Genomic DNA, 23985 nt, shown 5'->3' on the forward strand with positions numbered 1-23985 from the left:
TGTTAGGCAGACATGACGCAAATACACTTCTCACCATCTTGGGAGATTTGGGGGGTCTTATCTTTTTATTTGAGTCCTTTGTTTAATTATTTATTCTCTTTTTTTTTTTTTTTAGTTTGTTCTCTTTGTTTTCCCTTAGTTGGTAAAGAAGACAAGTTGTTGATGAAGGAAATTGACAAAATATCAGCACATCTTGAGTTCTTTGGTGATCTGCCTTCTCCAGAATTTTCTGATCTGTCCCTACACCTGCATGAAAAGTGCTTCATGCAATGAAACTGTCCTTACTTGGTGTCATAAGTGAGCTTACTAAATTTTGTGTGTGCTATCAATAACCCCTCACCTTTCCATCTGGGGTAGCAGCTACAATTACCTCTTTTTTTTACTATCTTGTTTTGCCCTAGAACAGGCAGGAACATCTTATATTCAACAGCTTATCTTCATAGGTGCAGGACAAAGACAGAACTAGAAGTCATCCCTCTGCTCACCTGAGACAAATGCATATTTGACATGCATTGGGAATCAGGCACATCCACCCCTGACCCTCTGCTGGGAGCATTTTTTATTTAAGATATTTTTGGTTCATCTCTTGAACCTCCTTTCCACCTCCAGTTATCCCTGAGTCCCACTCACACCCCTCTTCTTTATTACTCCCTAGAAAGGAAGTAGAAAGGCAAAAGACTTTTGCCACTGAGTCACTGAAAAGAAAGAAACCTGATAATCCGGGAATTAAGGGAAGCCAGGGAAACACATCCTCAACCCTTAAGGTGAAGCTCCCAGTAGTCACCATTCCAAGAATATGGGACCTCAAACTCAAGCACCTTTCTTGAGACAGTCTTAATAATGAAATCTGGGAATGGGAATGCATGTGTTTCTTTGTCTATCTCAACATTTTTTTCAAGACCATTTTTGTAGCCAGCCACAGCTGTTTTGTAGGTACAAAGAAAGGGGCCCTACTTCCCAGGCTGTGGCTGTGAAAAGAAGATAAAAATTTCAGGACTCCAAGCTCACTATGCCAAAGGGCAAAGTTAAGCTTGGGAATGGAGTCACTCAAAATTGCCTTTCATTTTGTTCCTAAATAGATAGCTGCAAAGGTAGAAGGTTACAGGCCTCCCCAGGGGGACTCCCTCACAATTTGCTCACAAGAAAATTCTCTGTGCACCCCAATGTGCAGAGATGTATATCAAAATATTCATGGAAACATCTCAGCCCTGGATCTAAGATTGGGTGAGGTATAGGAAGAAAAGGTAATGTACCAAAAAAAAAAAAAAAACTAGAGTAAGATATGGTTTCTGTCTTCTAGAAGTTAAAAGCACAGCTTATCTTCATAGTTAGAGAACAAAGGCAGGATTAGAAGTCATCCCTATGCTCACCGGAGACAAATGCATATTTGAATACTTCCTTTACTCTACATTTACTTTATCTTACCTAAAAATGCAGATTCATTGAGCCGGAGCCAATGTATAGTTGACTATTCCTCTATCCCCTCTTTTCACATTTAAAATGTGGATTCAGTGAACACCAACCTAGCTTCAAAAGAATGCAATTGCTTGCCTATTCTTCCCTATTTTTTTTTTCCTGAATCACAGATGTTCCTGTGACTTTGCGTTCCTTTTTCCCAGGCGCATTCTCAACCTTGGCAGAATAAATCTCTAGATTGATTGAGTCGCCTCAGTCATTTTCTTTGGTTTTACATGGCCAAAGCATACCTTCCCTCTGTGGCCTTCCTTTGGTCATTAAGGATATTCTTTCTGCCATCGGGTAACCAGGTGGTACTACCTCAACCAGAGCCACCATCTTCACATGGACACTTCTGCACCTTACTCTAAGATGTGGTTGCCACTGAGCAAATATGTATCCATTTGACTTCCAACTCTTTTTTTTTAATTAACATTGGCATTTTTTAATTTGCTTTTTTCATTGACAAAAAAATACCTGTGTGATGTACAAAATATATACATTATTGAACCGGGAAATGAAGCTAATAAACATACACTTTACTTCACACACATCATTTTCTATGGTGAAAACACTTAAAACCTACTCAGCAATTTTCAAGTATACAATACATTGTGATTAGCCACCATGTGGTACAATAGATCTCTTAAAATTATTTCTCCTCTCTGGAATTTTGTATCCTTTGAACAATATCTCCCTAATTCTCCCTCATTTTCAACTTCCTTTGTTCACAATGTCTTCAATTCTTCCTCCCAACCAGAAGGCTCTCCGGTCTCCATCCCTACCATCCAAATTCTCTGTATGATTCAGGGTTCAAAAGAGGTTCCAATCATGCTGTGAGACTCCTCCCGCCACTCTGGTTCTTGCTGGTAGCTCTTTTAATTATGTTCTCTAGCACTTGTTATAGTGATTCATATCCTGGATATGCATGTGAATCGCCTGTGGACTGTTTAAAAATATAGACCCTGACTAGACAGACCTAATCAGAATCTCTGTGTGTGAACTGCAGGCATCTGTAGTTTCACAAAGCTTCTAATGCACAGCGAGGGTATGAGAAAAACAGGTAATATATAAATGATTACTTTTAGTGTTTAACCATACCATGCCCGTTGCTATCTGTCTTTTTAACTTCTAGAAGACAGAAACCATATCTTACTCTAGTTTTGTTTCGTTTTGTTTTGTTTTTTTTTTTGGTACATTACCCTTTCTTCCTATACCTCACCCAATCTTAGATCTGGGGCTGAGATGTTTCAATGAATATTTTGATATACATTTCTGCACATAGTAAAATCACCTAAGGGTTCCACAAACATTTTTGAATAATTTCACTGTGCCAGGCACTGGATCTAGGAAGATGAAAGCAACATGAGTCCTTTTAGACTAGAATCCGTAGCTAACAGGCAAATGTTGTTGAGACTGTCATTTTGCTGCTGGGACACACATGGGGCCAAGAAAGGTTTGCTACGATTAAAATGATTGACTTCTGAAAGAGGAGAGTGGAGGATGGAAGGAGCCTCTGGGTTTGCAAAGGATAAAAGTTTCAGAGTATTTTGAGGAGGTTCTACTATTTGTGCCATCATCCATTCCACACCTTCCTATGCTGTGCAACGAGCAGGGATAGGTTGTAAACTAAATATCTGCACCTCTCCCTCCAAATGACCACTCATTGGAAAAGTAATGTATAGCTTTCCTGCTAAAGGAATAAAGCGGGTACATGAGGCATATAAGTGAGAGCGCATGCTGTGGCGTAAACATGGACTGCATCCACGTGTCCGTGGATGGTGTGTGTGCAAGGTCAGCTCTACCGCTTTCTGCAGGCTGCTGGTATCTCCTTGTTCCATCCCTCAGCTCCTAAGGCTGCTCAGACAATATTGGGAAAATCATGCAGGGCTTCTCTTAGGTGTCCCACTCTGTCCTTCCCATATCCATCTCCCCTAGAGTATTTTCTTCTTTTATTGCCAGATATCCCCAAAATCTTTCTTCTGTTTAGCAAAAACTTTTTTGTGTGTCTGTGAGATGGAGTCTTGTTCTGCCACTCAGGCTGGAGTGCAGTTGTGCAATTATAACTCACTGCAGCCTCAAGCTCTTGGGCTCAAGATATCCTCCCACCTCAGCCTCCCTAGAAGCTAGGACTGTGGGCACCCATCACCATGCCCTAATTTGTAAACATTTTTAGAGATGAGGTCTCACTATGTTGCCCAGACTGGTCCCAAACTCCTTGCCTCGGCTTCCCAAAATGCTGTTATTAGAGGTATGAGCCACCATGCCCAGCCCTAAAATCAATTCTTAAGAATGGATCGTAGAACTAAATTTACAGAAAGATGTACTTCACTGATAAAGCACTTGGATCTTATCAAATAAATAAGAAAAGTAACATTTATTGAGTTCCTAATGTGTGCCAGGGTCTACCTTGTTCACGCATTATTAGCAAATTAAATAGGGAAGATGATTGAAGGGTTGGGGTCTCCTACGCCTCAGCACCTGTGACACATAGATGGCTGCTTCCTCTTCTTCCTCCTAAGATGAGCCTTGCCTGCTGCCTCTTGAAGGACCACACACTTAGTCTTTATTTCAGATCCCTTTTGAAGCAGATCTTAGAACCTCTTTGTGTTTGCTTTTTTCCTATGAGCAACTAGTTTCTTTTGCTCCCAACTCCTTTTCCAAGAGGCACAAGGTTATTTTCTAAACTAGGCCACTGGTAACCCCTAGAAAAAAAGTTTCCAATGATGGCTGCCATCTTGACAAATGGCCTTGATTCCAATGCACTCTTCTACATATGATCTGCATACATGCAATATCAATCTTAATTTACATGTGATTTCAATCTATATGCAATATTACTTTGTATATGTAACATCACCCTTTTACATGCAATGTGGCAGCGATCCATTTACTCTAAGGGATCATAATACTTCCTACCTGATAGTGTTGTAGTGAAGATTCAGTGAAATAACACAGGTAATGAACCTACAACAGTGCCCAGCATAGAGCAAGCACTCCACAAAGGTCACTGTTGTCATCACTCTCCCTTCTGAAAGACTGTTGATAGTGTGATGTTCCTCAGACTACCTTCATTAGTTCCAAGCTGCCCAATTTCCTCCATCACTCCCTCTACCCACATACTCTCCCTTCTTCTTCTTTCCATAGAGTTTCCGTCAGTGGTAGTGGTGGTGGTATTAAGAGCAGAAACAGAATTAAGAATAAATGGAAAGGTATTTCATGTTGCCTCCTTAGCCATAACTAATTATAATTGTTTCCTTAGCATCAATAAACATGAAAGACTTCTGGCTGTAAAGGCATGTCAGGTCCTGCTCCAGTTGGAGTTTCCAGCCCTCTCCTTGCTTCCTGTCACATATGACTCTGCAGGCTGCCGCTAGACACTGTGGCTTCCTGTTAGACCTGCTTTGAGTAAACTTTGCTGTCATTGGGAATTTAATCACCTTTCTGAGACAGGGACCACTGCTTTGTTAATCTGAACCAAGTTGTGATGTCAGAAAGGAAAATTAGCAACAGTTAGGTTCCAGTGTTATGAACAACTACTTAGGGTGCCCTGTCTCTGTCTAGAGAAAGAAAAATACAGTGATCCTAAATGTAAGTAATTCATCATGACACAAAGAAAGTTAAAGGAAAATTAACTTCATAGCATAAAACAGCAGTGACATATGAACCTACAGAAAGAGTAGAAAAGATACTCAAGTTAAAATTATGGGTTGAGAGGAGATCCATGGAGTGAATTTAAAATAAATGTATCGTTACAGAAAGTGTTGAGAATCTCTCAGGCACTTTAGCCTCTGGATGTCCCAGACTATTTGATACTGTTTATGTTCTATGCTAGGACAAAACCAAATAGGCCCACTGAAAGCCAAGCCAGGTCACTGGTGATATTCCTAGGCCTGGCTGCAGGAACCTTTAGGGGCTACATGCCCTTCCTTTGGAGAAAAATGCTATCCTCTCTTACCCTCTGCTCTTGACTAAATAGATTCTATACCATCATCCCCTTTAGAAAAACGGGCGAGATCCAATCTCAGTTTTCCGTCTGTGTAATGCAGATATTAGGAATCACTAGGCAGCATAGCCTAGAGTTCTCATTTTCTTTTGAATGTAATAGCTTCTTGCAAGGAACATAAAAGCAGTTGTGCAGTTACATTTGGCTTTAGCAAAAGGAGAAATCTATGAAAATTTAAAAATTAACATAGAACAAGGGAGATATTATGTGATTTTTAAAGGACTGTTGTCAAGGTACCTTGTATCTGGGTAGGGAGAAAGAAACTATCAGGTTTAGGCTGAGAGTTAGATTTGACTCTGCTTAGTGTGGTTCCTGTCCAATTTGTTAGTACCCTGGTGTCAGAGAGACAGGGGCTCCCCTGAGACAATTTCAGGTTTGTTTGGTGCTTTGAGAGGCCAGGCTGGGGAGAGGTTCAAGGAGGTGCCTGTTACCCCCAATGAGAACAAGGGATGCGTTTCCAGGGGCTTGGTTTGGAGGTGGATGGAGTCTACCTTCCACAGGGACATTGGCTATTTGGGGACAGATATAGGCTACCAAGGTCAAGTGCTTAATCCTCAATTCAACACTGAAAGAAAGATGTTTCTTTCAATAGACCAAATTTCCTCATACTCACCCAAGAACTTCCAGATTTAAGAGGGCACTAACATGTAGTGAGAACTCAATAATGTGTATATTATTATGGATGGATGGAAGAATGTCAATGCCAATAGGTAGCCACAGGACACAAGTTCTTTGCTAGTATAGTTAGGTGAAAAATAATCTAGACTCATGAGTGTCGAATGGGCCCAGATAGTGATTCAGGGTAGGTCGTTGATAAAATGGTAGGTTTGAGGGATTAAGTTCAGTAGATGCAGGATATTTTCATATTCATTCAGGAAATACATAAGAGGAGAGCACCAGGGGTGATTCTAAGTGTAACACATGGCACAACACCCAAGTAAAGACATTGAGTTAGTGATTTTAAAACTTCTCACCAAAAAAACTCATGCAGGGGAGTTTCATCTTCTCACAGGCTGCCTGGATTCACCTCAGACGGGGCAGGCTGAGAGAGTGCCATTGAGTTTTAGTGGATTGAGTCTATAGCTTCTGATCTGACTCTCCACTGAGGAAGTAGAAGTCTTTGCTGCCCAGGAAATTAGAGTGAATGGGAGATGACAAGGTCATTACTGAGACTGTTTCCTGTGCAGGGATCAAGTTACTTTAGAACCTGGATCTCTCAGAATGAATTACTTGGGTCTCTGAACCTCAAACCAAATAGATGAGCTTTATATTTAGGCTACACATTTCAAGACTGAAATCAAAATTGTCATTTTGACTACAGTGTCTCTTACTTGGAGCTATGGCAAACAGGAAGGAAAAAGGTGATGTGGGGCTTCACTAGAGCTTCTAGAAGAGTAGGAAGAATGACCACTCTCATTGGACACCTCTATAACAGCTGCTGTGTTGTGATTAGATACATTAATACGATTAAAGATTTCATCTTCTTATGAGGTTCCCAGACTTTTTCAGTTTTGTTAAGAAACAATCAGAATCGTTAAATAACTCTTCCAAAGCAGGTGACAGAGTCAATATTTGAATCCAGGGTTTTGATATTACAGCCCATCTTCTTTTTCTAGAGCTACCAAGGGATTCATGGCACATCACACCTAGGTGTGCAATGGCGGGAAGCAGAATGCCAGGGGAATGTGTGCTTCATTCATGTCATTGCAAATTAATTTATTTGGGTTATCTCTTCTGTCACATCATTTAGCAATAGCAGAGGATTTAAATTAGATTTTCTTTAAGGGGATGTCCACGACTAGATTCTTGCTTGAAGACCTTCAAGGCAGGCACTAGTGGTGGGGCCTGACGTCTGCAGCATGTCCTTGTGAAGGAGAATCTGAGCTGGCCCCTCTACCTTCCGAGTTACTATGCTAAGAAAGGAAACAGACAAACAGCAGGAGGTTGCAGTTCCCAGAAGAGGCCATTGTTCTTCTCCCACCGCCTCTGCTGTCTACCCTGTTACCTAAACAAGTAGTACTCTAAATACCTGAAATAGTCAGCTTCCAGGAATACACCTGATACTTGCAAAACAGGACAGGTTTCTGTCCATAGGCCTTTAAGATGCAAGTACGTTTTGGGTTTTCTCTGTATGCCTGATTGGTCCTCGTTTCCCTAACACCAGTTCATTTTCTGATTTTTTTTCTCTTTGGCCAAGTGCCTCATTTTCACACTGTGTTAGTAACAACCATTGGGTAGACCAGTGGCATGCATGGCTGGCTTGCATTGATCCCACTCTTCAACTTCATGTTTGAGCATATGCCATCTCTTACATCTCCCTCTCCTGTGAGTGATGTTGCAATCAATACAAATAAATGTCAGGGGCCCTAGGCTATAGGTAAACTGTGCCAGCATAAACCCATGAGGTGTTGAGAATCTCTATGTCACATACTCTGATGCTCTGTAATTCTATTTTTCTGGCTACCAGAGCCCTCCCACAGATTCCAGGGCTTGGTTTAGAAATCTCCCTGCCTTTCCCAACTTGGCTCACAATGATCCCACCCAAAACTTTGTACTTCTCAGGAGAGACAATAGAACAATGGGAACTATAGAAGTTGTGTTATTCTCACTATTTGACTCAATCTGAACTGTGTCCACTGTAACAGTTAAGGTGTAGGCAAATAGGCAAATCTCTCTCAAAATCATCCCTGGACCACCAGCATCAGAATTAGGCACTTATTAAAAATGTAGATCCCCTCAGTACCTCCTATTTATTCAGAATTTCTGCAGTCAATACCCAGAAATCTGAATTTTAGACAAGCTCCCTTTTGTGTCAGAGCCCCTGCAGGAAACTGATGACACACTCAAATTAGGATAATCTTAGGAGAGTTTAATAAAGGGACCATTTCAGAGAGGTAGTCAGGGTAAGGAGAAGTCGCAAGTGCTGTGCGCTGTTAAGAGCCTGGGTGCAGCTATGCAGGTGCACCCGCAGCAAGTGGGTTACTGGAATCTGGAGCAGAGGGACTGTGGGAAGGGCCATAAGATAGGATGTGCTTGGGATTTTGCCATGGAGGGACTCAGCCAGTGCTTGATGGCCTGATAGGGGCATAAGCACCTAACCCCACTTTGCCAATCTTCTGCAAACCAGAAGCCAGAGGCAAGAGAGCCTGTTGTTTTGCCACACAGGAGGCCACCCCTAGGTGAGAAGGATGGTGAGTGGATTTGAGGGACAAATGGAGACTGCCTGGCCCCTGACCCACCCATAGCAAACCTTGAGAACCACTTGGCTAAACATTTCTCTTGTCTCTGGCCGATTAAGGCCTGTCTCAGTTCCATAAATGAGACAGAGGGTGAAGGGAAGTAGAAGAAGAGGTGAAAATGGAATATCCTATTATGGGAAACACAGGGAAAGCCAGAGATCCAGGAAAAGAGGATGAGGGAGCTGCAATGGTGTGAGCAAGTCTAGACTTCACTTCCCTGGCGTGCTCCGAATTCCCCTTATGCTGCCCTGTGCTTTTGGTCACCTTCCCGTGTGTGTGTGTGTGTGTGTGTGTGTGGTGTGTGTGTGTGTTTTCCTGCCTCCTTTTGCTTGGCACTTTTTCCCTAACTCTCCAAGCTAGCATGAGACTCTTCTCTTCAGTGCTCTGGGAATTGGAGGCAGCATTTTACATGTTTTAACTCTTCCTGTGGTCTCCATGATCTGCTACAAGTGGTTCCCATGTTCATGGGCACTTTTTCAAGACTTCATCTGACTGTTTCTGGAAGAGTCTGTGACTACAGTAGTCCTCCCTTATCCAAAGTTTTGCTTTCTGCAGTTTTAACTACCCTGCAGAACAGTACGATGAGGTATTTTGAAAGAGAGAGAGAAAGACCACATTTACATAGCTTTTATTACAGTATATTGTTACAACTATTCTAGTTTATTGTTGTTAATCTCTTACTACACCTAATTTATAAATTAAACTTTATCGTATATACACATGTATAGGAAAACACATAGCATGTAAAGAGTCTGGTACTATCAGCAGTTTCAGGCATCCACCGGGGGTCTTAGAATATATCCCCCATGGGTATGGGGGGACCACTATACTTTCTAGCAAAGCTGTGACATTGAACAGAGAGGTGAGACACCAGTGAGAGCTACTAGACCAAAGGTGAGTGTTGGGGGAATCTTTAGAGAAAGCTCTTTTGGCCTTTTTTAAAGAGTTTATTGAGGTGCTTGGTATAATTCAACATTAACTAAATAGTCTCATATTATATGTTTTCAGACCAGGGATTGCTGCCAGCTCCCTAAAACTAACCATTTATCTTATGGGTATTTTAGCAGTTCATATTGTGGAAATGGTCCCAAATCCTACCTTCATGATTTTTTTAAAATATGATACGCTTCACTAATTTGCATGTCATCCTTGCGCAGGGGCCAATGCTAATCTTCTCTGTATCATTCCAATTTTAGCATATGTGCTGCTGAAGCAAACAATGAAAAAAGTATGCATTTTTTTCAGTAAGAAAAATACATACTTTTTCCCTTGTTTGATGACACACTTTGCCCTCCAACTATATTTTCTTTGTTACACACAGCTACACTTTGCTATGCCCCTGCATCCTTCTTGTTGCATCAGATTCCATATAAAGCAAAGAAAATAAAAATTAGATGTATCTCCCATCTACCTGGGGAAGTCTGACGGCAAAGCATAAAATCCATTGACTTTTCCCCTATTTTTAACTGAAAATGGAATTTGAATTTTACTGTCTTCTTCACACCCTAAATCCAACCATTTGTTCATCTAAGCACATATGCATTTCACCACAAAGACTCAAATCCACTGGGGAAGAACAAACAGTAATAGTTTACATTTATTGAGCATTTACTACATACCTGTCATTATTCTAATGCTTACTGTATTAGAAAGCATTATTCTAATGCTTACTGTAGATTATTTTATTTAATCCTCACAAGCACACTATGAAGCAGGTACTTATTATTGCCACATTTCAAATGTGGAAGGTGAGGCACACGACAGTTAAATAACTTGCCTAGGCTCATACTCCTGCTAAATCTTAGAGCCAGGATTAAAACTAAGGCAGTGTGACTTCAGAGGCTGTGTGCTGAACCACAAAATCATGCTGTCTGTGTATGAAGAGTTTCTGTACTTAAGTTTGCCCCTCTGTTTCCTTTCATTATTCATTTTTTATCAACAGACATTCATAGTGTCAAGCACTGGTGGCAAGAAGCTGAATAAGACTGGTTCTCCTTTTGAACAGGTACATGGGAGGTCTACAGAACAGGGGAGTGATAGATCCCTGCAATATATGTGAGAGGCAGAATAAGAGGTAGGAATAAAGTGCCCTGGAAAGACAGAGCAGGAAGTGACTTTTCAGGGAAGTTTTTGGAAAACATCCTCGATGAGGTCACAGCTCACCCTGTCAAATAGCAGGTACGTAATAGATCTTTTCAATGAATCGCAACAGAAATTCAACAAGAAGAGAAAATGATGATAAATGAAAGAAACACCAAGGACAGAGAGTGACTCTTGACTTTGCTCCCCACTTTGAGACTCCATTTGTGTATAGCAGGTTGGCAGCAGAATGGGAGTTCCTGAGATTTAACTCTCAGGAGATGCCGTGGGTCCCTGTGTGCCTGAATCAGGACCTAGAGGTTGCTGAGAGTCCAGCTCACCGGTGGAGGGCAGGAAAGGTTTATTTTCTTCGCACATCCATCGCTAGGTTCATGGGTGAGATGCCCCTTACAAAAGACAAATTTACAAGAGAAAGGTATACAAAGGTATTAATATAAGTTTTATGTGGATGGGGAGCCTTTAGAAATGAAGACCCAAAGAAAGAGAGAGCCTTGTTTATTTTTGGGACGATGAAGAGTGGATAGTCATGGAGAAATATGATTGGAGGACAAAAAGGTGTGACCTGATGGTAACAACCTGAGGGGAACTTAGCAAGGCCTTCTTGTTTAGATTCTTCCTGGCCTCTGTGTCTTTGAGGATAAGGAAGTTCCCTTCCTCTAGGTATAGGGATGACACTTTTTTTTTTTTAAACTGAGTCTCATTCTGTCACCTAGGCTGGAGTGCAGTGGTGTGATCTCAGTTCACTGCAACCTCCACCTCCCAGGTTCAGGTGATTCTCCTGCCTCAGTCTCCCAAGTAGCTGGGACTACAGGCGCGTGCCACCATGCCTGACTACTTTTTTGTATTTTTAGTAGAGATGGGGTTTCACTGTGTTAGCCAGGATGGTCTCGATCTCCTGACCACATGATCTGCCCACCTCAGCCTCCCGAAATGCTGGGATTACAGGCATGAGCCACTGTACATGGCCTGAAGACACCTCTTGAATGAGGATCTTATGACCTCTTCCAGGTGGTCAGAAAATTCTGTCTAGGTTTTATAGCCTGCTTAAGGGAATAAGGGCAAGAGAAGGTCAGAGTGTCCTTACTGCTTCTACTGTTTTCTAAAATGCCAAGGGGCCACATTTTATAGCAGCCTGTCCTGAACTCCAACAGCAAGGGTAGAACAGGGCAGGGTGATAGCCCAGTCAGGAAGTGAATGAATGGGACTCACAGCCACACTGAGTGTCTCTAGTGACACCAGGAGCTCAGGTGAGGCTAAATCAGTCAGGGGTCCCCAGGGGCCCAAAGAGAACGGTCAGGAGTAGGAGGAAGACCTCACTAGTCATAGAACAGAGATAGGAGGGATGTTTTCTCTGCACATGCCAGTTATAACAGTTGAATATGCACTCCCCAGTACTCCCAGAGACTCTTACGTTGTGAGAAAATCCTTTCAGAATGTGGAAGACTTGTCAGTTGGACCTGCCAAATCCACCTGTATACTTTGCTATAGTATCAGAAATGATTCCTTTTTGTTTTATTTTCTCTCTCTCCAAGGACCAAGATGGATTTCCAGCCTGGATGCTTTGGTGGGGATTCTACCCAGTGGTCGGGGGAAGGACCACGTGCCCTTCCAACCTTGCATCAGCAATCCCATGAGGCTCACCATGAGTCACTGCCAGTGGCCCAGACTCAGCTGTGTGGAGTCTCAGACCCTGGGGCGAAACCAGCTAAGTTCCTGGGTCTTTCCTGTCTGTGTTCTCAGTGACTCACCCGAAACAGATAATAACAGTGAGGTTGGGTGCACCATGTGACTGGTGTCAGCCAGAGCAGGTCATGCTGTTAACCCTTGGATCCCAGGCCACTGACTGCCGACTCCCAGGCCCTAGGACAGGCCCATGACACACTTGAATGGTGTCTCCTTCCTTTCTCTCTGGGGTCCTTGGTCAAGGTTTCAGTTTTGGAAATATGACCTTCCCTTGTAAAGGATCTCAAACTTGGGGTGGTTACTGATAGAGACTGCACCAATAACTACTACCCAGGAGGGGCCCATGGTCCCAAAACACCACCAGAGCACAAGTGAGGAGTTTTCATTCATCAAATTGGGTGTTCTTCAAAGTCGCCAAGGTGCAGATCCTGACTTCTTTCCTGGTTCTTTCCATCAGTTGGGTGATTCCCAAAGTCTGGGGAAAGAAAGAGAATGGAGGAATTTAAGAATGGAACAGATGATTTCTTCCACCTCAGACAAGCAGACTGTGAGCTCATGTGAGCTCACCGTGTATCTTAAGTATTTGTGGGAAGGGTCCCAGGCAGGACCGTAACATGTCAGCATATGACTTAAAGGCTTGGTGACAGAACAAGGATCCACACAGCTCAGCTGCCCTGACAGGGTGCCCTCATTGGCTCGCCAGCTTCAGATCACGCCCCAGGGATGCTGCATTAATTATGAAAACCTCTGGTCAAGGCTGAAAGCCTGCAGGATGGATATGTACTATGACCTCATCATTCACATGGGATAGTCCAGAGGTCTCTAAGACTCTCCAAAATATTATTATGATGCAACATTTTCCCCATAATATGTGACAGAGCATAACTCAAAATTTAAGTGATCCTTGCTGACCCTTAATGAGGTTAAAGTGAAAAAACAAAACAAACAAACAAAAGGCAAGATGAGCTGAGATGCTGAGACTTGGCAGGATCTGAGTGCTGAGAGTTGCTGATTCTTCAAGATACACGTTACTCCAGGTCATGGGGCAGGGTGTATATGTACATACATGTGTGAGTGTGAAAGAGTGGGAGACTGGGTGGGAGAGTGGAGTAGGGAGAGGGATGGGACGTGTTGCTATGGAGAGAGAGCAGTGAAACAGGCAGTACCACCAAGAATACAATCATATCAGACAGTCGAGGATCTGGGTCTCAGCCTGACATTCACTACCCAGGTGACTTTGACAATTCATGAGTCTTCTCTCTTTCACCTGTAAAAAGTGGGATAACGAAGGTAAATTTGCTCAGCGAGGAGATAATATGTGTAATTACCTAGGAGAGTTCTAGTCACATAGCAGATCATCAGTGAAGGTCCAGCAAGCCAGGCCAGAAAATTTTATGAACAGTGAAAACTGCAGCCCAAAGTTCTTTGTGTTTCTCAATAGGAAAACACCTGTATCCCATTTTATGGTGTACAAACACTTTCACTTATGTCACCTCATTCTTCCTCTCAGAAACCCTGTAAGGAAGTTATTGTAGTGATGAGGAAACTGAGGCCCAAGACCACACAGTGGGCAAGGCTGGAACTGGACCCCAAGTCCTATGCATCCTTCTGCTACCCCATGAGGGAGCAGTTGCAAGTCATAAACATATGCCCATCATGCAGCATCATGGGTATGACACTGAAAGGATGAGCTTGAAAATGCAACATTATAAAGATTTTGTGTTAACTGCAGAACCTCTAAAAACCAGGCATTGATTCCTTTACTCCAGAAATATTTATTGAGGATCTACAATGTGCTGGGCACTGATCCCAATGCTGAGGATACATCAATGAACAAACCAAACAAAGCCCTGATTCCCAAGAGACAACAGTAAACAATAAGAATAGTAAGTGAGTAAAGTATGTTATATTTTAGTGGTAAGTGCTTTGGGAAGAGGAAGGTGTAGAGCAGAACAAGAAGGATCTGGATTGCAGGCCACAGGGTGGTTGCAGTTTAAAATAAGTTAATCCAAGTTGATCAAACTAGGGAAAAGATTTAAGTTTGGGGGCAAGGGAGTGTTCCAGGCAGAAAGGAAAGTCAGAGTTAAGGCCTAAAGCAGGCAGGTGCCTGGCACATTTGAGGAAACTTCAGCACCCAGAGCACAGGGCTGGCACCATGAAAATTGATGGATTGATTATGATGGTCGATAGCCAGCCACAAGCTCAGTTTTATGGTTTCTAGAAGAGTCTATTCAAGACTACAAGGGTCTTCCACTGATACACTCACAAATCTGAGCCTTTGGGTTAGTATATTGGATGAGATAGTATCGTTTTAGTAAGGATTATTTTCTCTGTCAAGGGAATCTTTTCAATAGTGAATTGTGTTCTTGTACTTAGAATATTTCATCTCTAAAGCTTCCATTGATGTCTGACTCTGCAGCAATGACTTGGAGGTGTAGACAGGACCCTGATATAGGGATCTCTATTGATGACACTTGCTTGACCTGCTGCTGTTTAGTTATATGTTCCATAAAGACAGCCTGTAGGTCCCATCTCTTCAGTCAGGCACTGAAGTGCTCCCAGCATCTGGCCCCTCTTGTCCTACCTCCTCTGCTGTCTTTTACACATCCCTCACTATAAGTCAAGCTAGAAACCTGTGCTCTCCAAATCCTGCCAGAACCAATTTAGAAGAAAAATATTTTATCTGCATAAAAGTTTGTATAAAACAATTAAGCATACATTGAAATCTATATTTGCATTTAATTTTCTGATAGCCTTAAACTAATGTAAAACATTTTTAAATCTTTTTGGCAAATAAAGTTTGTCCCGGTCCCCTCCAGATAGGTGCCTTTCCCGGTGTTACCTGTCTCTCCTTTCTTTGCCGTAGCTTACCCATACTTGGTATCAGTGATCAGTGTGTCTGCATAAGAAAAAATTTAAATCAAAAGTGTGTGGCAAATGTTGCAAAACAGTTTTCATAGAAAATAAAATATTTTTAGATACAAGTTAATGCTTCCCAGAATTAGCAGCAGGTAAAATTTTAGGAGACCCCTGTCTCTTTCCCCCAAGCAGAGAAGGGCACTGCTAAGTGATCACTGGCAAGAAGCTCCTGGGCTACAGTACACTTTGCAAACTGCAAAATCACAACAGCAGAATTTCTGGTGTTTGTACTATAATTCTGGATATATATACTTGCCATATGTTTTAGACTTAATCTAGTCTTTTTCTCTTTCTCTCTCTTACACTGGCATTTTTCTTCTTAACACCATTTGAGGTGAGAAAAGTTGTAAGAAAATAATTAAAGTTTGAGTCTTGGTTCTTCCCATCTTTAAATAGATAATAATAACAACAGTAATAATAGCAACACTAATAACAATAGCAACACTAATACCCATAGCAATACCAACAATCGATAAAAGACTCTAGGCAATGATTGAAGTGATAGTATAATTGGAGAGACAAGTTGACATGCAAACACCAACTATAAGAAGAAAAAATCTGAGGAGAATAAAAGACAAACCAATCCATAAAGTAATTTAGACATAGATTTTTAGAATACCCTTTACTTTCAAGTTGTAGTTTCAGGCCTCTGTTAATTTTACTCTAGTTTAGACAAAAAGTAAGGGGTTTCTGCAGCCATAAGAGTGTGCTCTTTAGGGGGTTCCACATATCATTATTTCCTTGCAATGCCAATGATTATGGAAAAAGTGAGAAAGAGATAGTGAAGAGGGAAATGAGAATAAAAGAAGCTGGACCTCAGAATTAAGTTTATCACCCAATAAAATACTTTACTTTTAGACTGAAATTATTTAAAAATTCCCTGAATTATCAATAGGCAGTGGCATTTACTGTATTAAAACATCTGAAAAAGTGTGTGTGTGTGGGTGTGTGTGTGCTCCTAGTTACAAATTATGCAGGCAAAGCAATTTTCCCTACTTTCCCCTACTTTGGGGATAGGATTAAGTCTAGAGTAAGAGACAACTATTTAAGGCAAATAGTTCTATTGTAAAATTAGGATTATATGGCTCTGTAAGGGCAAGAAATAATTGTGAATTGGAGATGAGGGAGAAAAGGAAGTGGAGATGTACATACATACACACATATGCGCGCGCGCACACACACACACACACACACCATAGTCCTTGATTCTTCCCATCTCTATCCCTAACCACATCTACCTCACATTACAGTGGGTCTCAATTCTTTTTCTTTTTTTCCACATAAGTACAAAGACTGTGCATAGATCCTGGGCTATAGAGCCCTCGAGGAACCCCCAGCCGTGCAGCTTGGAGGGACCTGGGGCCTGAGAGGCAGGGAGATCAGAGACACTGGAAAAAAAGGCAGTCGATGAAGAAAGGAAGGTAGTTCAGATGATTTTTTAAATTGCAGGCTAACTCTTCCAGAAGGAGAGAGAGTAGAGAGAGAAGCCTGAGGCTTAGGAAGAAGGAGAAGAAAGACAAAACCTCCCAACCAGCAGATGCATATATTTTCCCCGTTTGTTCTTTTCTAAACCTGGTTGCAGGAAAAAAAAAAAAAGCCCAAACTCTAGTTACTGATATGTAAGATATGACCCAAATGTGGATATCTTCCCTTCATCATAAACCAAGTAACTATAATAATAAAAACAAAGCACTTAGAGGTTATGGGAAGAAAGTATTTCTGCTTTCAAAACTTTGATTGGATAACTTTATTTGGAAAAGAGAGCTTTTAAATTATACTTTGTTTATGACATTTGGTTTATTATACTTTCTTCCACTTATGCTAGATTGCAGCCAGTCAGAGCCAGTGTCCCCAGCAATCCTAAATAGCTAACCATGTTCACATTGAAAGCAAGACACACCGTACATACACAGACACACACATACACACATGTACATATGTACACACACATACATCCAGCCATTCTTTGAAATCCAGCTCTTATCCCTCCACATCCTTTTTGAACATTTCCTGGGTTTTCAGCCTATGTGATAATGAGAACTATACCATGTTATTTGGTTATTTACGAGTTAGTTACTTCTCTGGAACTATTATAGATTCTGAGATCTTGAAGGCAAAAATCCCTTTGTACTCCTTGTCTCGCCTTTCTGTCTACTGCCCTCTACTCATCATGACACAGGCTGAGCATCTAGTGTGTAATGTAATAGCTTTGTAATTGTACAGACTATAATACAGACATCACCACTAAGCTTTATCTTCCTCTGACAGTAGGCAAACTCATGACAAGATCTTTTACTACCTTTTTATTTTATTTTATTTTTTGTTTTACCACATGCATCTTTTTAAAGGCAGTCCTTTAGGATACTTCAAAGAAATCCCTGAGTACATTTTACAAAAGTTTGCTCCCTGCCCACCCTCACCCCCCAATGCAACACAACTTAGCAAATGCAATTTCTCTCCAAGTATGAACACTCAGAAAGGACTGGGTGGGATTAATTTCTCCCTTCAGTCATCCTGCCTGGGGTGGAGATCTGGCCCCTGTGGCTTTCGTCATGACCGCCACCTGCAGCCTAACCATTTGGGACACACAGGAGAGGGTGGCTCTTTCTTGGGGAGATCATTGTTCAAAAGCCCCCCATACCATTTGTCTCTCTGCTGTGTTGCCTGCCAGCAGCAACTTCTAATGCCTCCACTTGGCAGCCACAGGCTGTGAGGTCATCTTTACACCACTTGCTGTTCCTTCAGCATTTAAACTCTCTGGCAGTGACTCAGTGTTTACAATCGCATTAACCTGTGAGGAACGCCGTGGCTGTGTCGAAGAACAAGGCCCTTGCTGGCACCAAGGTAAGTGTGGACATGTTCTTGGGAAGAGGAGAGGGGAGGGGGCAGGGAGCCAGGCGCAGCGTGATGGGATACCTGTGTGTGGGGAGCTCTCTTCCGCTCTTGGCAGGACATCCAGTTCCCAAAGAAGGAGAATGACCCATCATGCTCAGTCTAGTTTGTGCTGTTGCTTGGAGGAGAATGACCAATTGCTGTCTTGTTCACAGGCCAGAGTGAGCAAATCCCCCATGCAACCAACACATATGCGTAAGGAAGGCACAATGACATCCATGCAAAAGGAGCTTCTCGGGTAACGTTATCTTTTAAGGGCCCAAATAAAACATACATGCTGAAAATCAATCTCACTCCTAGAGTGGGAAAAAGCAGAGAAAGTGCTTTCTGCTATGGAGGTGAAGACATACAGGAAGGATAGGCCTGAACAACTCAGAGGAGTCCTTCAAACTCCAGAAAATCGATGGTCATCAGCAAAATGCTCTAACAGTTTCTAAGTACAGTGAGCCCCCAAATTTAATTCTTTTTTTTTTTTTTTTTTTTTTTTTTTTGAGACGGAGTCTCGCTCTGCCACCCAGGCTGGAGTGCAGTGGCCGGATCTCAGCTCACTGCAAGCTCCGCCTCCCGGGTTCCTGCCATTCTCCAGCCTCAGCCTCCCGAGTAGCTGGGACTGCAGGCGCCCGCCACCTCGCCCGGCTAGTTTTTTGTATTTTTAGTAGAGACGGGGTTTCACTGTGTTAGCCAGGATGGTCTCGATCTCCTGACCTCGTGATCCGCCCATCTCGGCCTCCCAAAGTGCTAGGATTACAGGCTTGAGCCACCGCGCCCGGCCCAAATTTAATTCTTAACATGACTCAAATGTGCACACATGTGAGACACACTATTTATTTTGTCTGTAAAAATGATGGTTTCTTTTCTGAGGGTTCACTGACTGATTGGAGTGGGGGAATAATTTAGAACCCCATCAATTTCAAGCCTAGTTGCATATGATCATTTATATAGCCTTTTAATGAATGTTTAGCCAAGGTCAAATGCTGGGCTTTCAGATACTTCTGCCTTCTTCCTCCCTTCCAGGGAGATGGTATCACTAGAACTGGTATCTAAGTAAATGATGCTACCTTGTGGGAGAGGGGAGGGCTATGGTTCCTCCAGCTTCTTTGGTTCCTAGACAACTCAATGGTTGCCCACTCTGCTGCCATTTGTGCACATGATTAGGCTAAAGTTACTCAGCCCCTGAGGACTGTTTTTAGGTCCTGACCATGATACATAGGAACCAAGGGTAGCAACCAGAAAGCTAAGCTTCAAGGCTTCCAGCAACCAGACCATGCAGTATGCCCAAGCTGACCTTGATGGGCTGCGCCCAGGGAAGGATGAATCTGCCTTCTCTCAGGGTACAAGAGCCTCACAATGTTTAACATTCTAGAGTGAAAGTTTAGTTCTAAAGAAGGTGAGAACTCAGAGTGACAATGTGATCATCTAGTCAAGTGGTATTCCAATACAATTTAGCAGACACTTTACAAAAAATGAATTTGAAAGCCAGTATGCCAGATAGATAAAAGTAGGTCCCTTTCTACTTATCAAGACCCATAGGGAGGGCCAGAACTTTGCCCAATGTGAGCTCCAGGGCTTCACAGATATTTTTCTATGGAAAATACCAATCTTTTCCAAACTCATTGTCTCCTAGATGAAGAAGTTAGGACATAAGTAATTGAAGTAAATTGTCATAGAAATTGCAAATGGGAGAGCCTAGACTCAAAATATTTCTCCAGTCTTCCTACTACATTATACATTTAACATCCCCCAAAGTTAAACTTGATCACAAGGACTAGGTGCTGTTAATGTTCAATTGCAAACCCACATTTTGATGCTCCCAAAGTCAATGGCTTCTATTGGCAAAAAACAATTTATTATCAGAAATAAGTCATTCTAACAGCCGTACTTAAGTGCATAAAGAGTGAAAAATACTGACATGTTTCATTCTGACTAGTCTTTACTTAAAAACGTTCTCATGTCTAGCCCTAATGATACATCCCACCAATGTCTGTAACATATAGTCATGTTAAAGTCACAGAAACACAAGCAGGCATTGCCTACTCAGCACTGTCTACTCTTCTTTCTGTTTAGCTTGGTCTATTCTAATTAATACACTATTAAGAGTAGATGAATAAACCTCAGTATGTTAGTGAACTGTTTTACATACTTGCTGAAGTAAAGCTTTCTTGGGATTTATAGAACAGAGAAGCAAATAAATGGCTTTAGGCCATGATTAGAATGCCCATAGAAAGAATACAAGAAGAAACATATTTCAAGGAGGCACTGATAAATGTATCAGGCACTTTTAGCCCCATATCAAGGCAACTGGCATTCAAACCTTCCAAACCCTGGCCAATGTGAATTAATGGGGCATTTATTGCATGGCTGATGACTTATAAACACACTTCGTTGCTACACAAGTTCAGGCAATTACTGGGCAATTATACCAGCAAACCACCTAGTAATTAAAAGATGGAGTCTTGTGTGGGCTGCCATTTGGACAGCAGTGGCTGCTTTCTTACTTCATTGACATGATCACTTTCTCTTGAGAAGACCAAATGCCTTCAGGAGCCAGTAGATAGATGACCCACTTGTAAAGCGACTGAATGACAAGAAGGAAGATGGCTCTTATTCTGAAATGTTCACAGCAGTTCTTCCTTAGTTAAGAGAAAAGCCATAAATGACCAAGAAACCATGTCTGCAGATGCCTAAGCCCAAGGTGCACATGTGGGGTGAACATTTATGTGCCAAGTGTCTACCAAGTGCAGGGTACATGAGTAGTCCTGCAACAAACAAACGACCCTTACATGAGATCTGCAAGGTTCTGGGCATGAGATTGAGTGTTTTACATACACCATCCCATTTAATCTTTACAACTAGTCTGTAAGGGAGGAATATATTATTATTTTTATTTTAAAGACAAGGCTCTTTAAAGAAAAGCTAAACAGCAAGAGCCCACCTTCTCTCTGCTAGTGAAAGGTCAACTTGGGACTTTAACCCCCATCTTCTAACTGCAGATTCTCTGTTTATTCCTTTTCAGTATTTCCTTTCTCTGGGAGGAGGGAAGATTGAAAAAAATTTAAAGATGTGATTCTAGCCTTCCAGGAGATGACTGAGAGTGAAATAACTCTGGAACAATTGGAAGTAGCTCATGAGCCAGGGCAAAGGAATATAATGTGGATTAAAGCACCAGTCAAGAGTAGAGGGCTAAACACATGTGTTCTGAATGTACACAGTTAATCCAGAAGGATGCCATAAATGAGTGTGAGTTTTGAGTCAGGGTCTAAAAATTATGAATGACTATTTTTAACCTCATCTACCACGAGTGTTTAATTATGTTGCTATACTTCCATCAGCCTACCTCTGTGACTATTGGACGGAGAGTTGAAAATGTATTTTTCTTACCCTTGAAAATATGATGTGTTGGAAATTGCTGACAGGTGTGATCACATTTTGATTGAAAAACCAGCTGGTTTGGTTTGGGCACTGATTTCAGGTGCTTGATAACTAGAGCCTTAATACATTTCCTTTCCTTATTATTTCAGAGAGTACTGCAAAACTGGGAGACAGTGCTGTTAACAGTTATCAAGTTCTGTATGAGCCTTACTAGTATGGTGACAAGCAAACCAGGCATAAGTGGTAGACATTTGGACCAACTTTAACAATTAAAATATGAACTCATTTCTGGCCCTAGGAACAATGCAAAGAACAAGAATCCAGTTTCTACTAGCATGAAGAATCCTCAGAGGTTGGTGGAATGAGAAATTTCTTAATATAAAGTACTAGAGTGGGTGATGAGATAGAGAAGGAGGGATGCAGAAAGAGACCTGGTTTCTCTATACTTTACTATTCGACTTCACACAATTAAAATAATACAATGTATTTAAATGTGAAATGTATGCAAAAGCACTTTGTCATTTGAAAAAATTCTTCAGTCATAAGATACTGTTATATTAATGCCCTAGGTCCTTGGTAGACAAGTCCAGGTCAGTGAAATTCACATACACTTGTAAAAGTTCAAATATGTTCTTACATATTTATAATTACTGTCTTAGTCCATCTGGGCTGCTATAACAAAATAACATAAATTGGATGGCTTATAAAAAACAGAAAGTTATTTCATTCAGTGCTAGAGACTGGATGTCCAAATTCAAGATGCTGACAGAGTCAATGCCTGGTGAGCCCTGACTCCTCAGAGATGACGTCATCTTGCTATGTCCTCACATGGTGGAAGTCACAAGGGTCTCTCTGGCGTCTTTTTTTGTAAGAGCACCAATCCCATTCACAAGGGCTCTCCCCTCACAACCTGATTACTTCCTAAAGGCTCCACTTCCTGATATCATCACCTTAGAAGTTAATATTTTAACATAGGAATCTGGAGGGGGGACACAAACATTCAAACCATAGCAATTACTAATAACCATAATCCAGGAATAACATATTACTTAAAATAATGGATTAATATTGACAGTAAAAATATTTTTAAATCTCTATATAAATTTCTAGTTGGTTATCATTGCTCTAGAAAATAATTGTTATTCACAACGGAAAAATCCAATTCAATGACCCTGAAAGCATAGTACTCAAAGAATCTAAGTCATGGAAATGTAAAAGTCTCACAATATTCTTTGTTTATATTTTCCCTCAATGGAACCACTAACTTGGCTATGTGACATTGGTGAGTGGCTTGGCTGTTCTGCACCACTGGTCACACACCTATAAAATGTCCTAATCAAACAGTTCTTTGCCTCCCTTGGGATAGAATGAGAAAACATGAGATTATATCTGTTATTATGACCCTAGGGTGTCGCAGACAGAAGAGCTAGATAAGCCCACATTTCTGACATCTTTAAGGGTAATGATAATGCTCAAAAATAAACATTTTTTTCCTTTTTTTTTTTTTTTAAACAAAGTTACGTTCAATTTTCAGTTGGTAAGCCAGGTGCAGAATGCCAACTAACCCTTCCACCTCATGTTGTTGTTGAAGGCTGCAGATCTAGGAAGCAGGACCAATGAAACCTGTTTTGTTTGGAAGCAGCAGTGTTAATACATCAATTTTGACTGACCTCCCTTGCTCTTCTCGGATTCCAGCCCCCATACCTGCTGTTCTGTGAATTCTGTTTAACCCTAATTAACTAGAATATGAAAGCTGTGTCCTCAGTAGCCTCAGTGAGGGCAGTAATTTGACATGGAACATGAGGCCCAGCCTTCCAGGGTGGTAGCGCAGAGTGATGACTGGATCTCAGACATCCTGCCTACAATCAACCAGGTTTAGGAACGGCAAGCAGGCCATGCAGAACTGAGAGCCAGCAGACTGGGGCGGGGGGGAGTTGCCCAAACACACGTATCAGGGTTTTCTGACTTAGAAAGAAAAGCAAAGACCTATAGGAATGAAAGAGTAACCAACTGAAGGAAAGGTTACCCATAGTTGGTGAGGAGACCTGGGGGTAATGCCTCATGGAAGCTATTGAACAGAAGGTTATTAATAATTTCCCTCAGATAAGATTTAGGAGAATTCGGCCGGGCGCGGTGGCTCAAGCCTGTAATCCCAGCACTTTGGGAGGCCGAGACGGGCGGATCACAAGGTCAGGAGATCGAGACCATCCTGGCTAACACGGTGAAACCCCGTCTCTACTAAAAATACAAAAAAAAAAAAAACTAGCCGGGCGAGGTGGCGGCGCCTGTAGTCCCAGCTACTCAGGAGGCTGAGGCAGGAGA

The 23985-nt window shown here is 41.8% G+C and overlaps 1 long non-coding RNA gene and 1 other non-coding gene across 2 annotated transcripts; both read right to left on the bottom strand.

Moving 5' to 3' along the window:
- Nucleotides 1-155: 155 nt before the first annotated feature.
- LOC117075980 lies at nucleotides 156-13181 on the bottom strand. The gene is made up of 4 exons (XR_004434194.1): nucleotides 13051-13181; nucleotides 12814-12958; nucleotides 6793-6847; nucleotides 156-246 (listed from the first exon to the last, which is right to left on the bottom strand). It is a non-coding gene; the product is annotated as an uncharacterized LOC117075980 (long non-coding RNA).
- On the bottom strand, nucleotides 9813-9916 carry LOC117076946. The gene has a single exon (XR_004434556.1). It is a non-coding gene; the product is annotated as a U6 spliceosomal RNA (small nuclear RNA).
- Nucleotides 13182-23985: the final 10804 nt, after the last annotated feature.

This window comes from Trachypithecus francoisi, unplaced genomic scaffold (assembly GCF_009764315.1).
Source record: "Trachypithecus francoisi isolate TF-2019V2 unplaced genomic scaffold, Tfra_2.0 Lachesis_group5, whole genome shotgun sequence".
Taxonomy (NCBI): Eukaryota; Metazoa; Chordata; class Mammalia; order Primates; family Cercopithecidae; genus Trachypithecus; species Trachypithecus francoisi.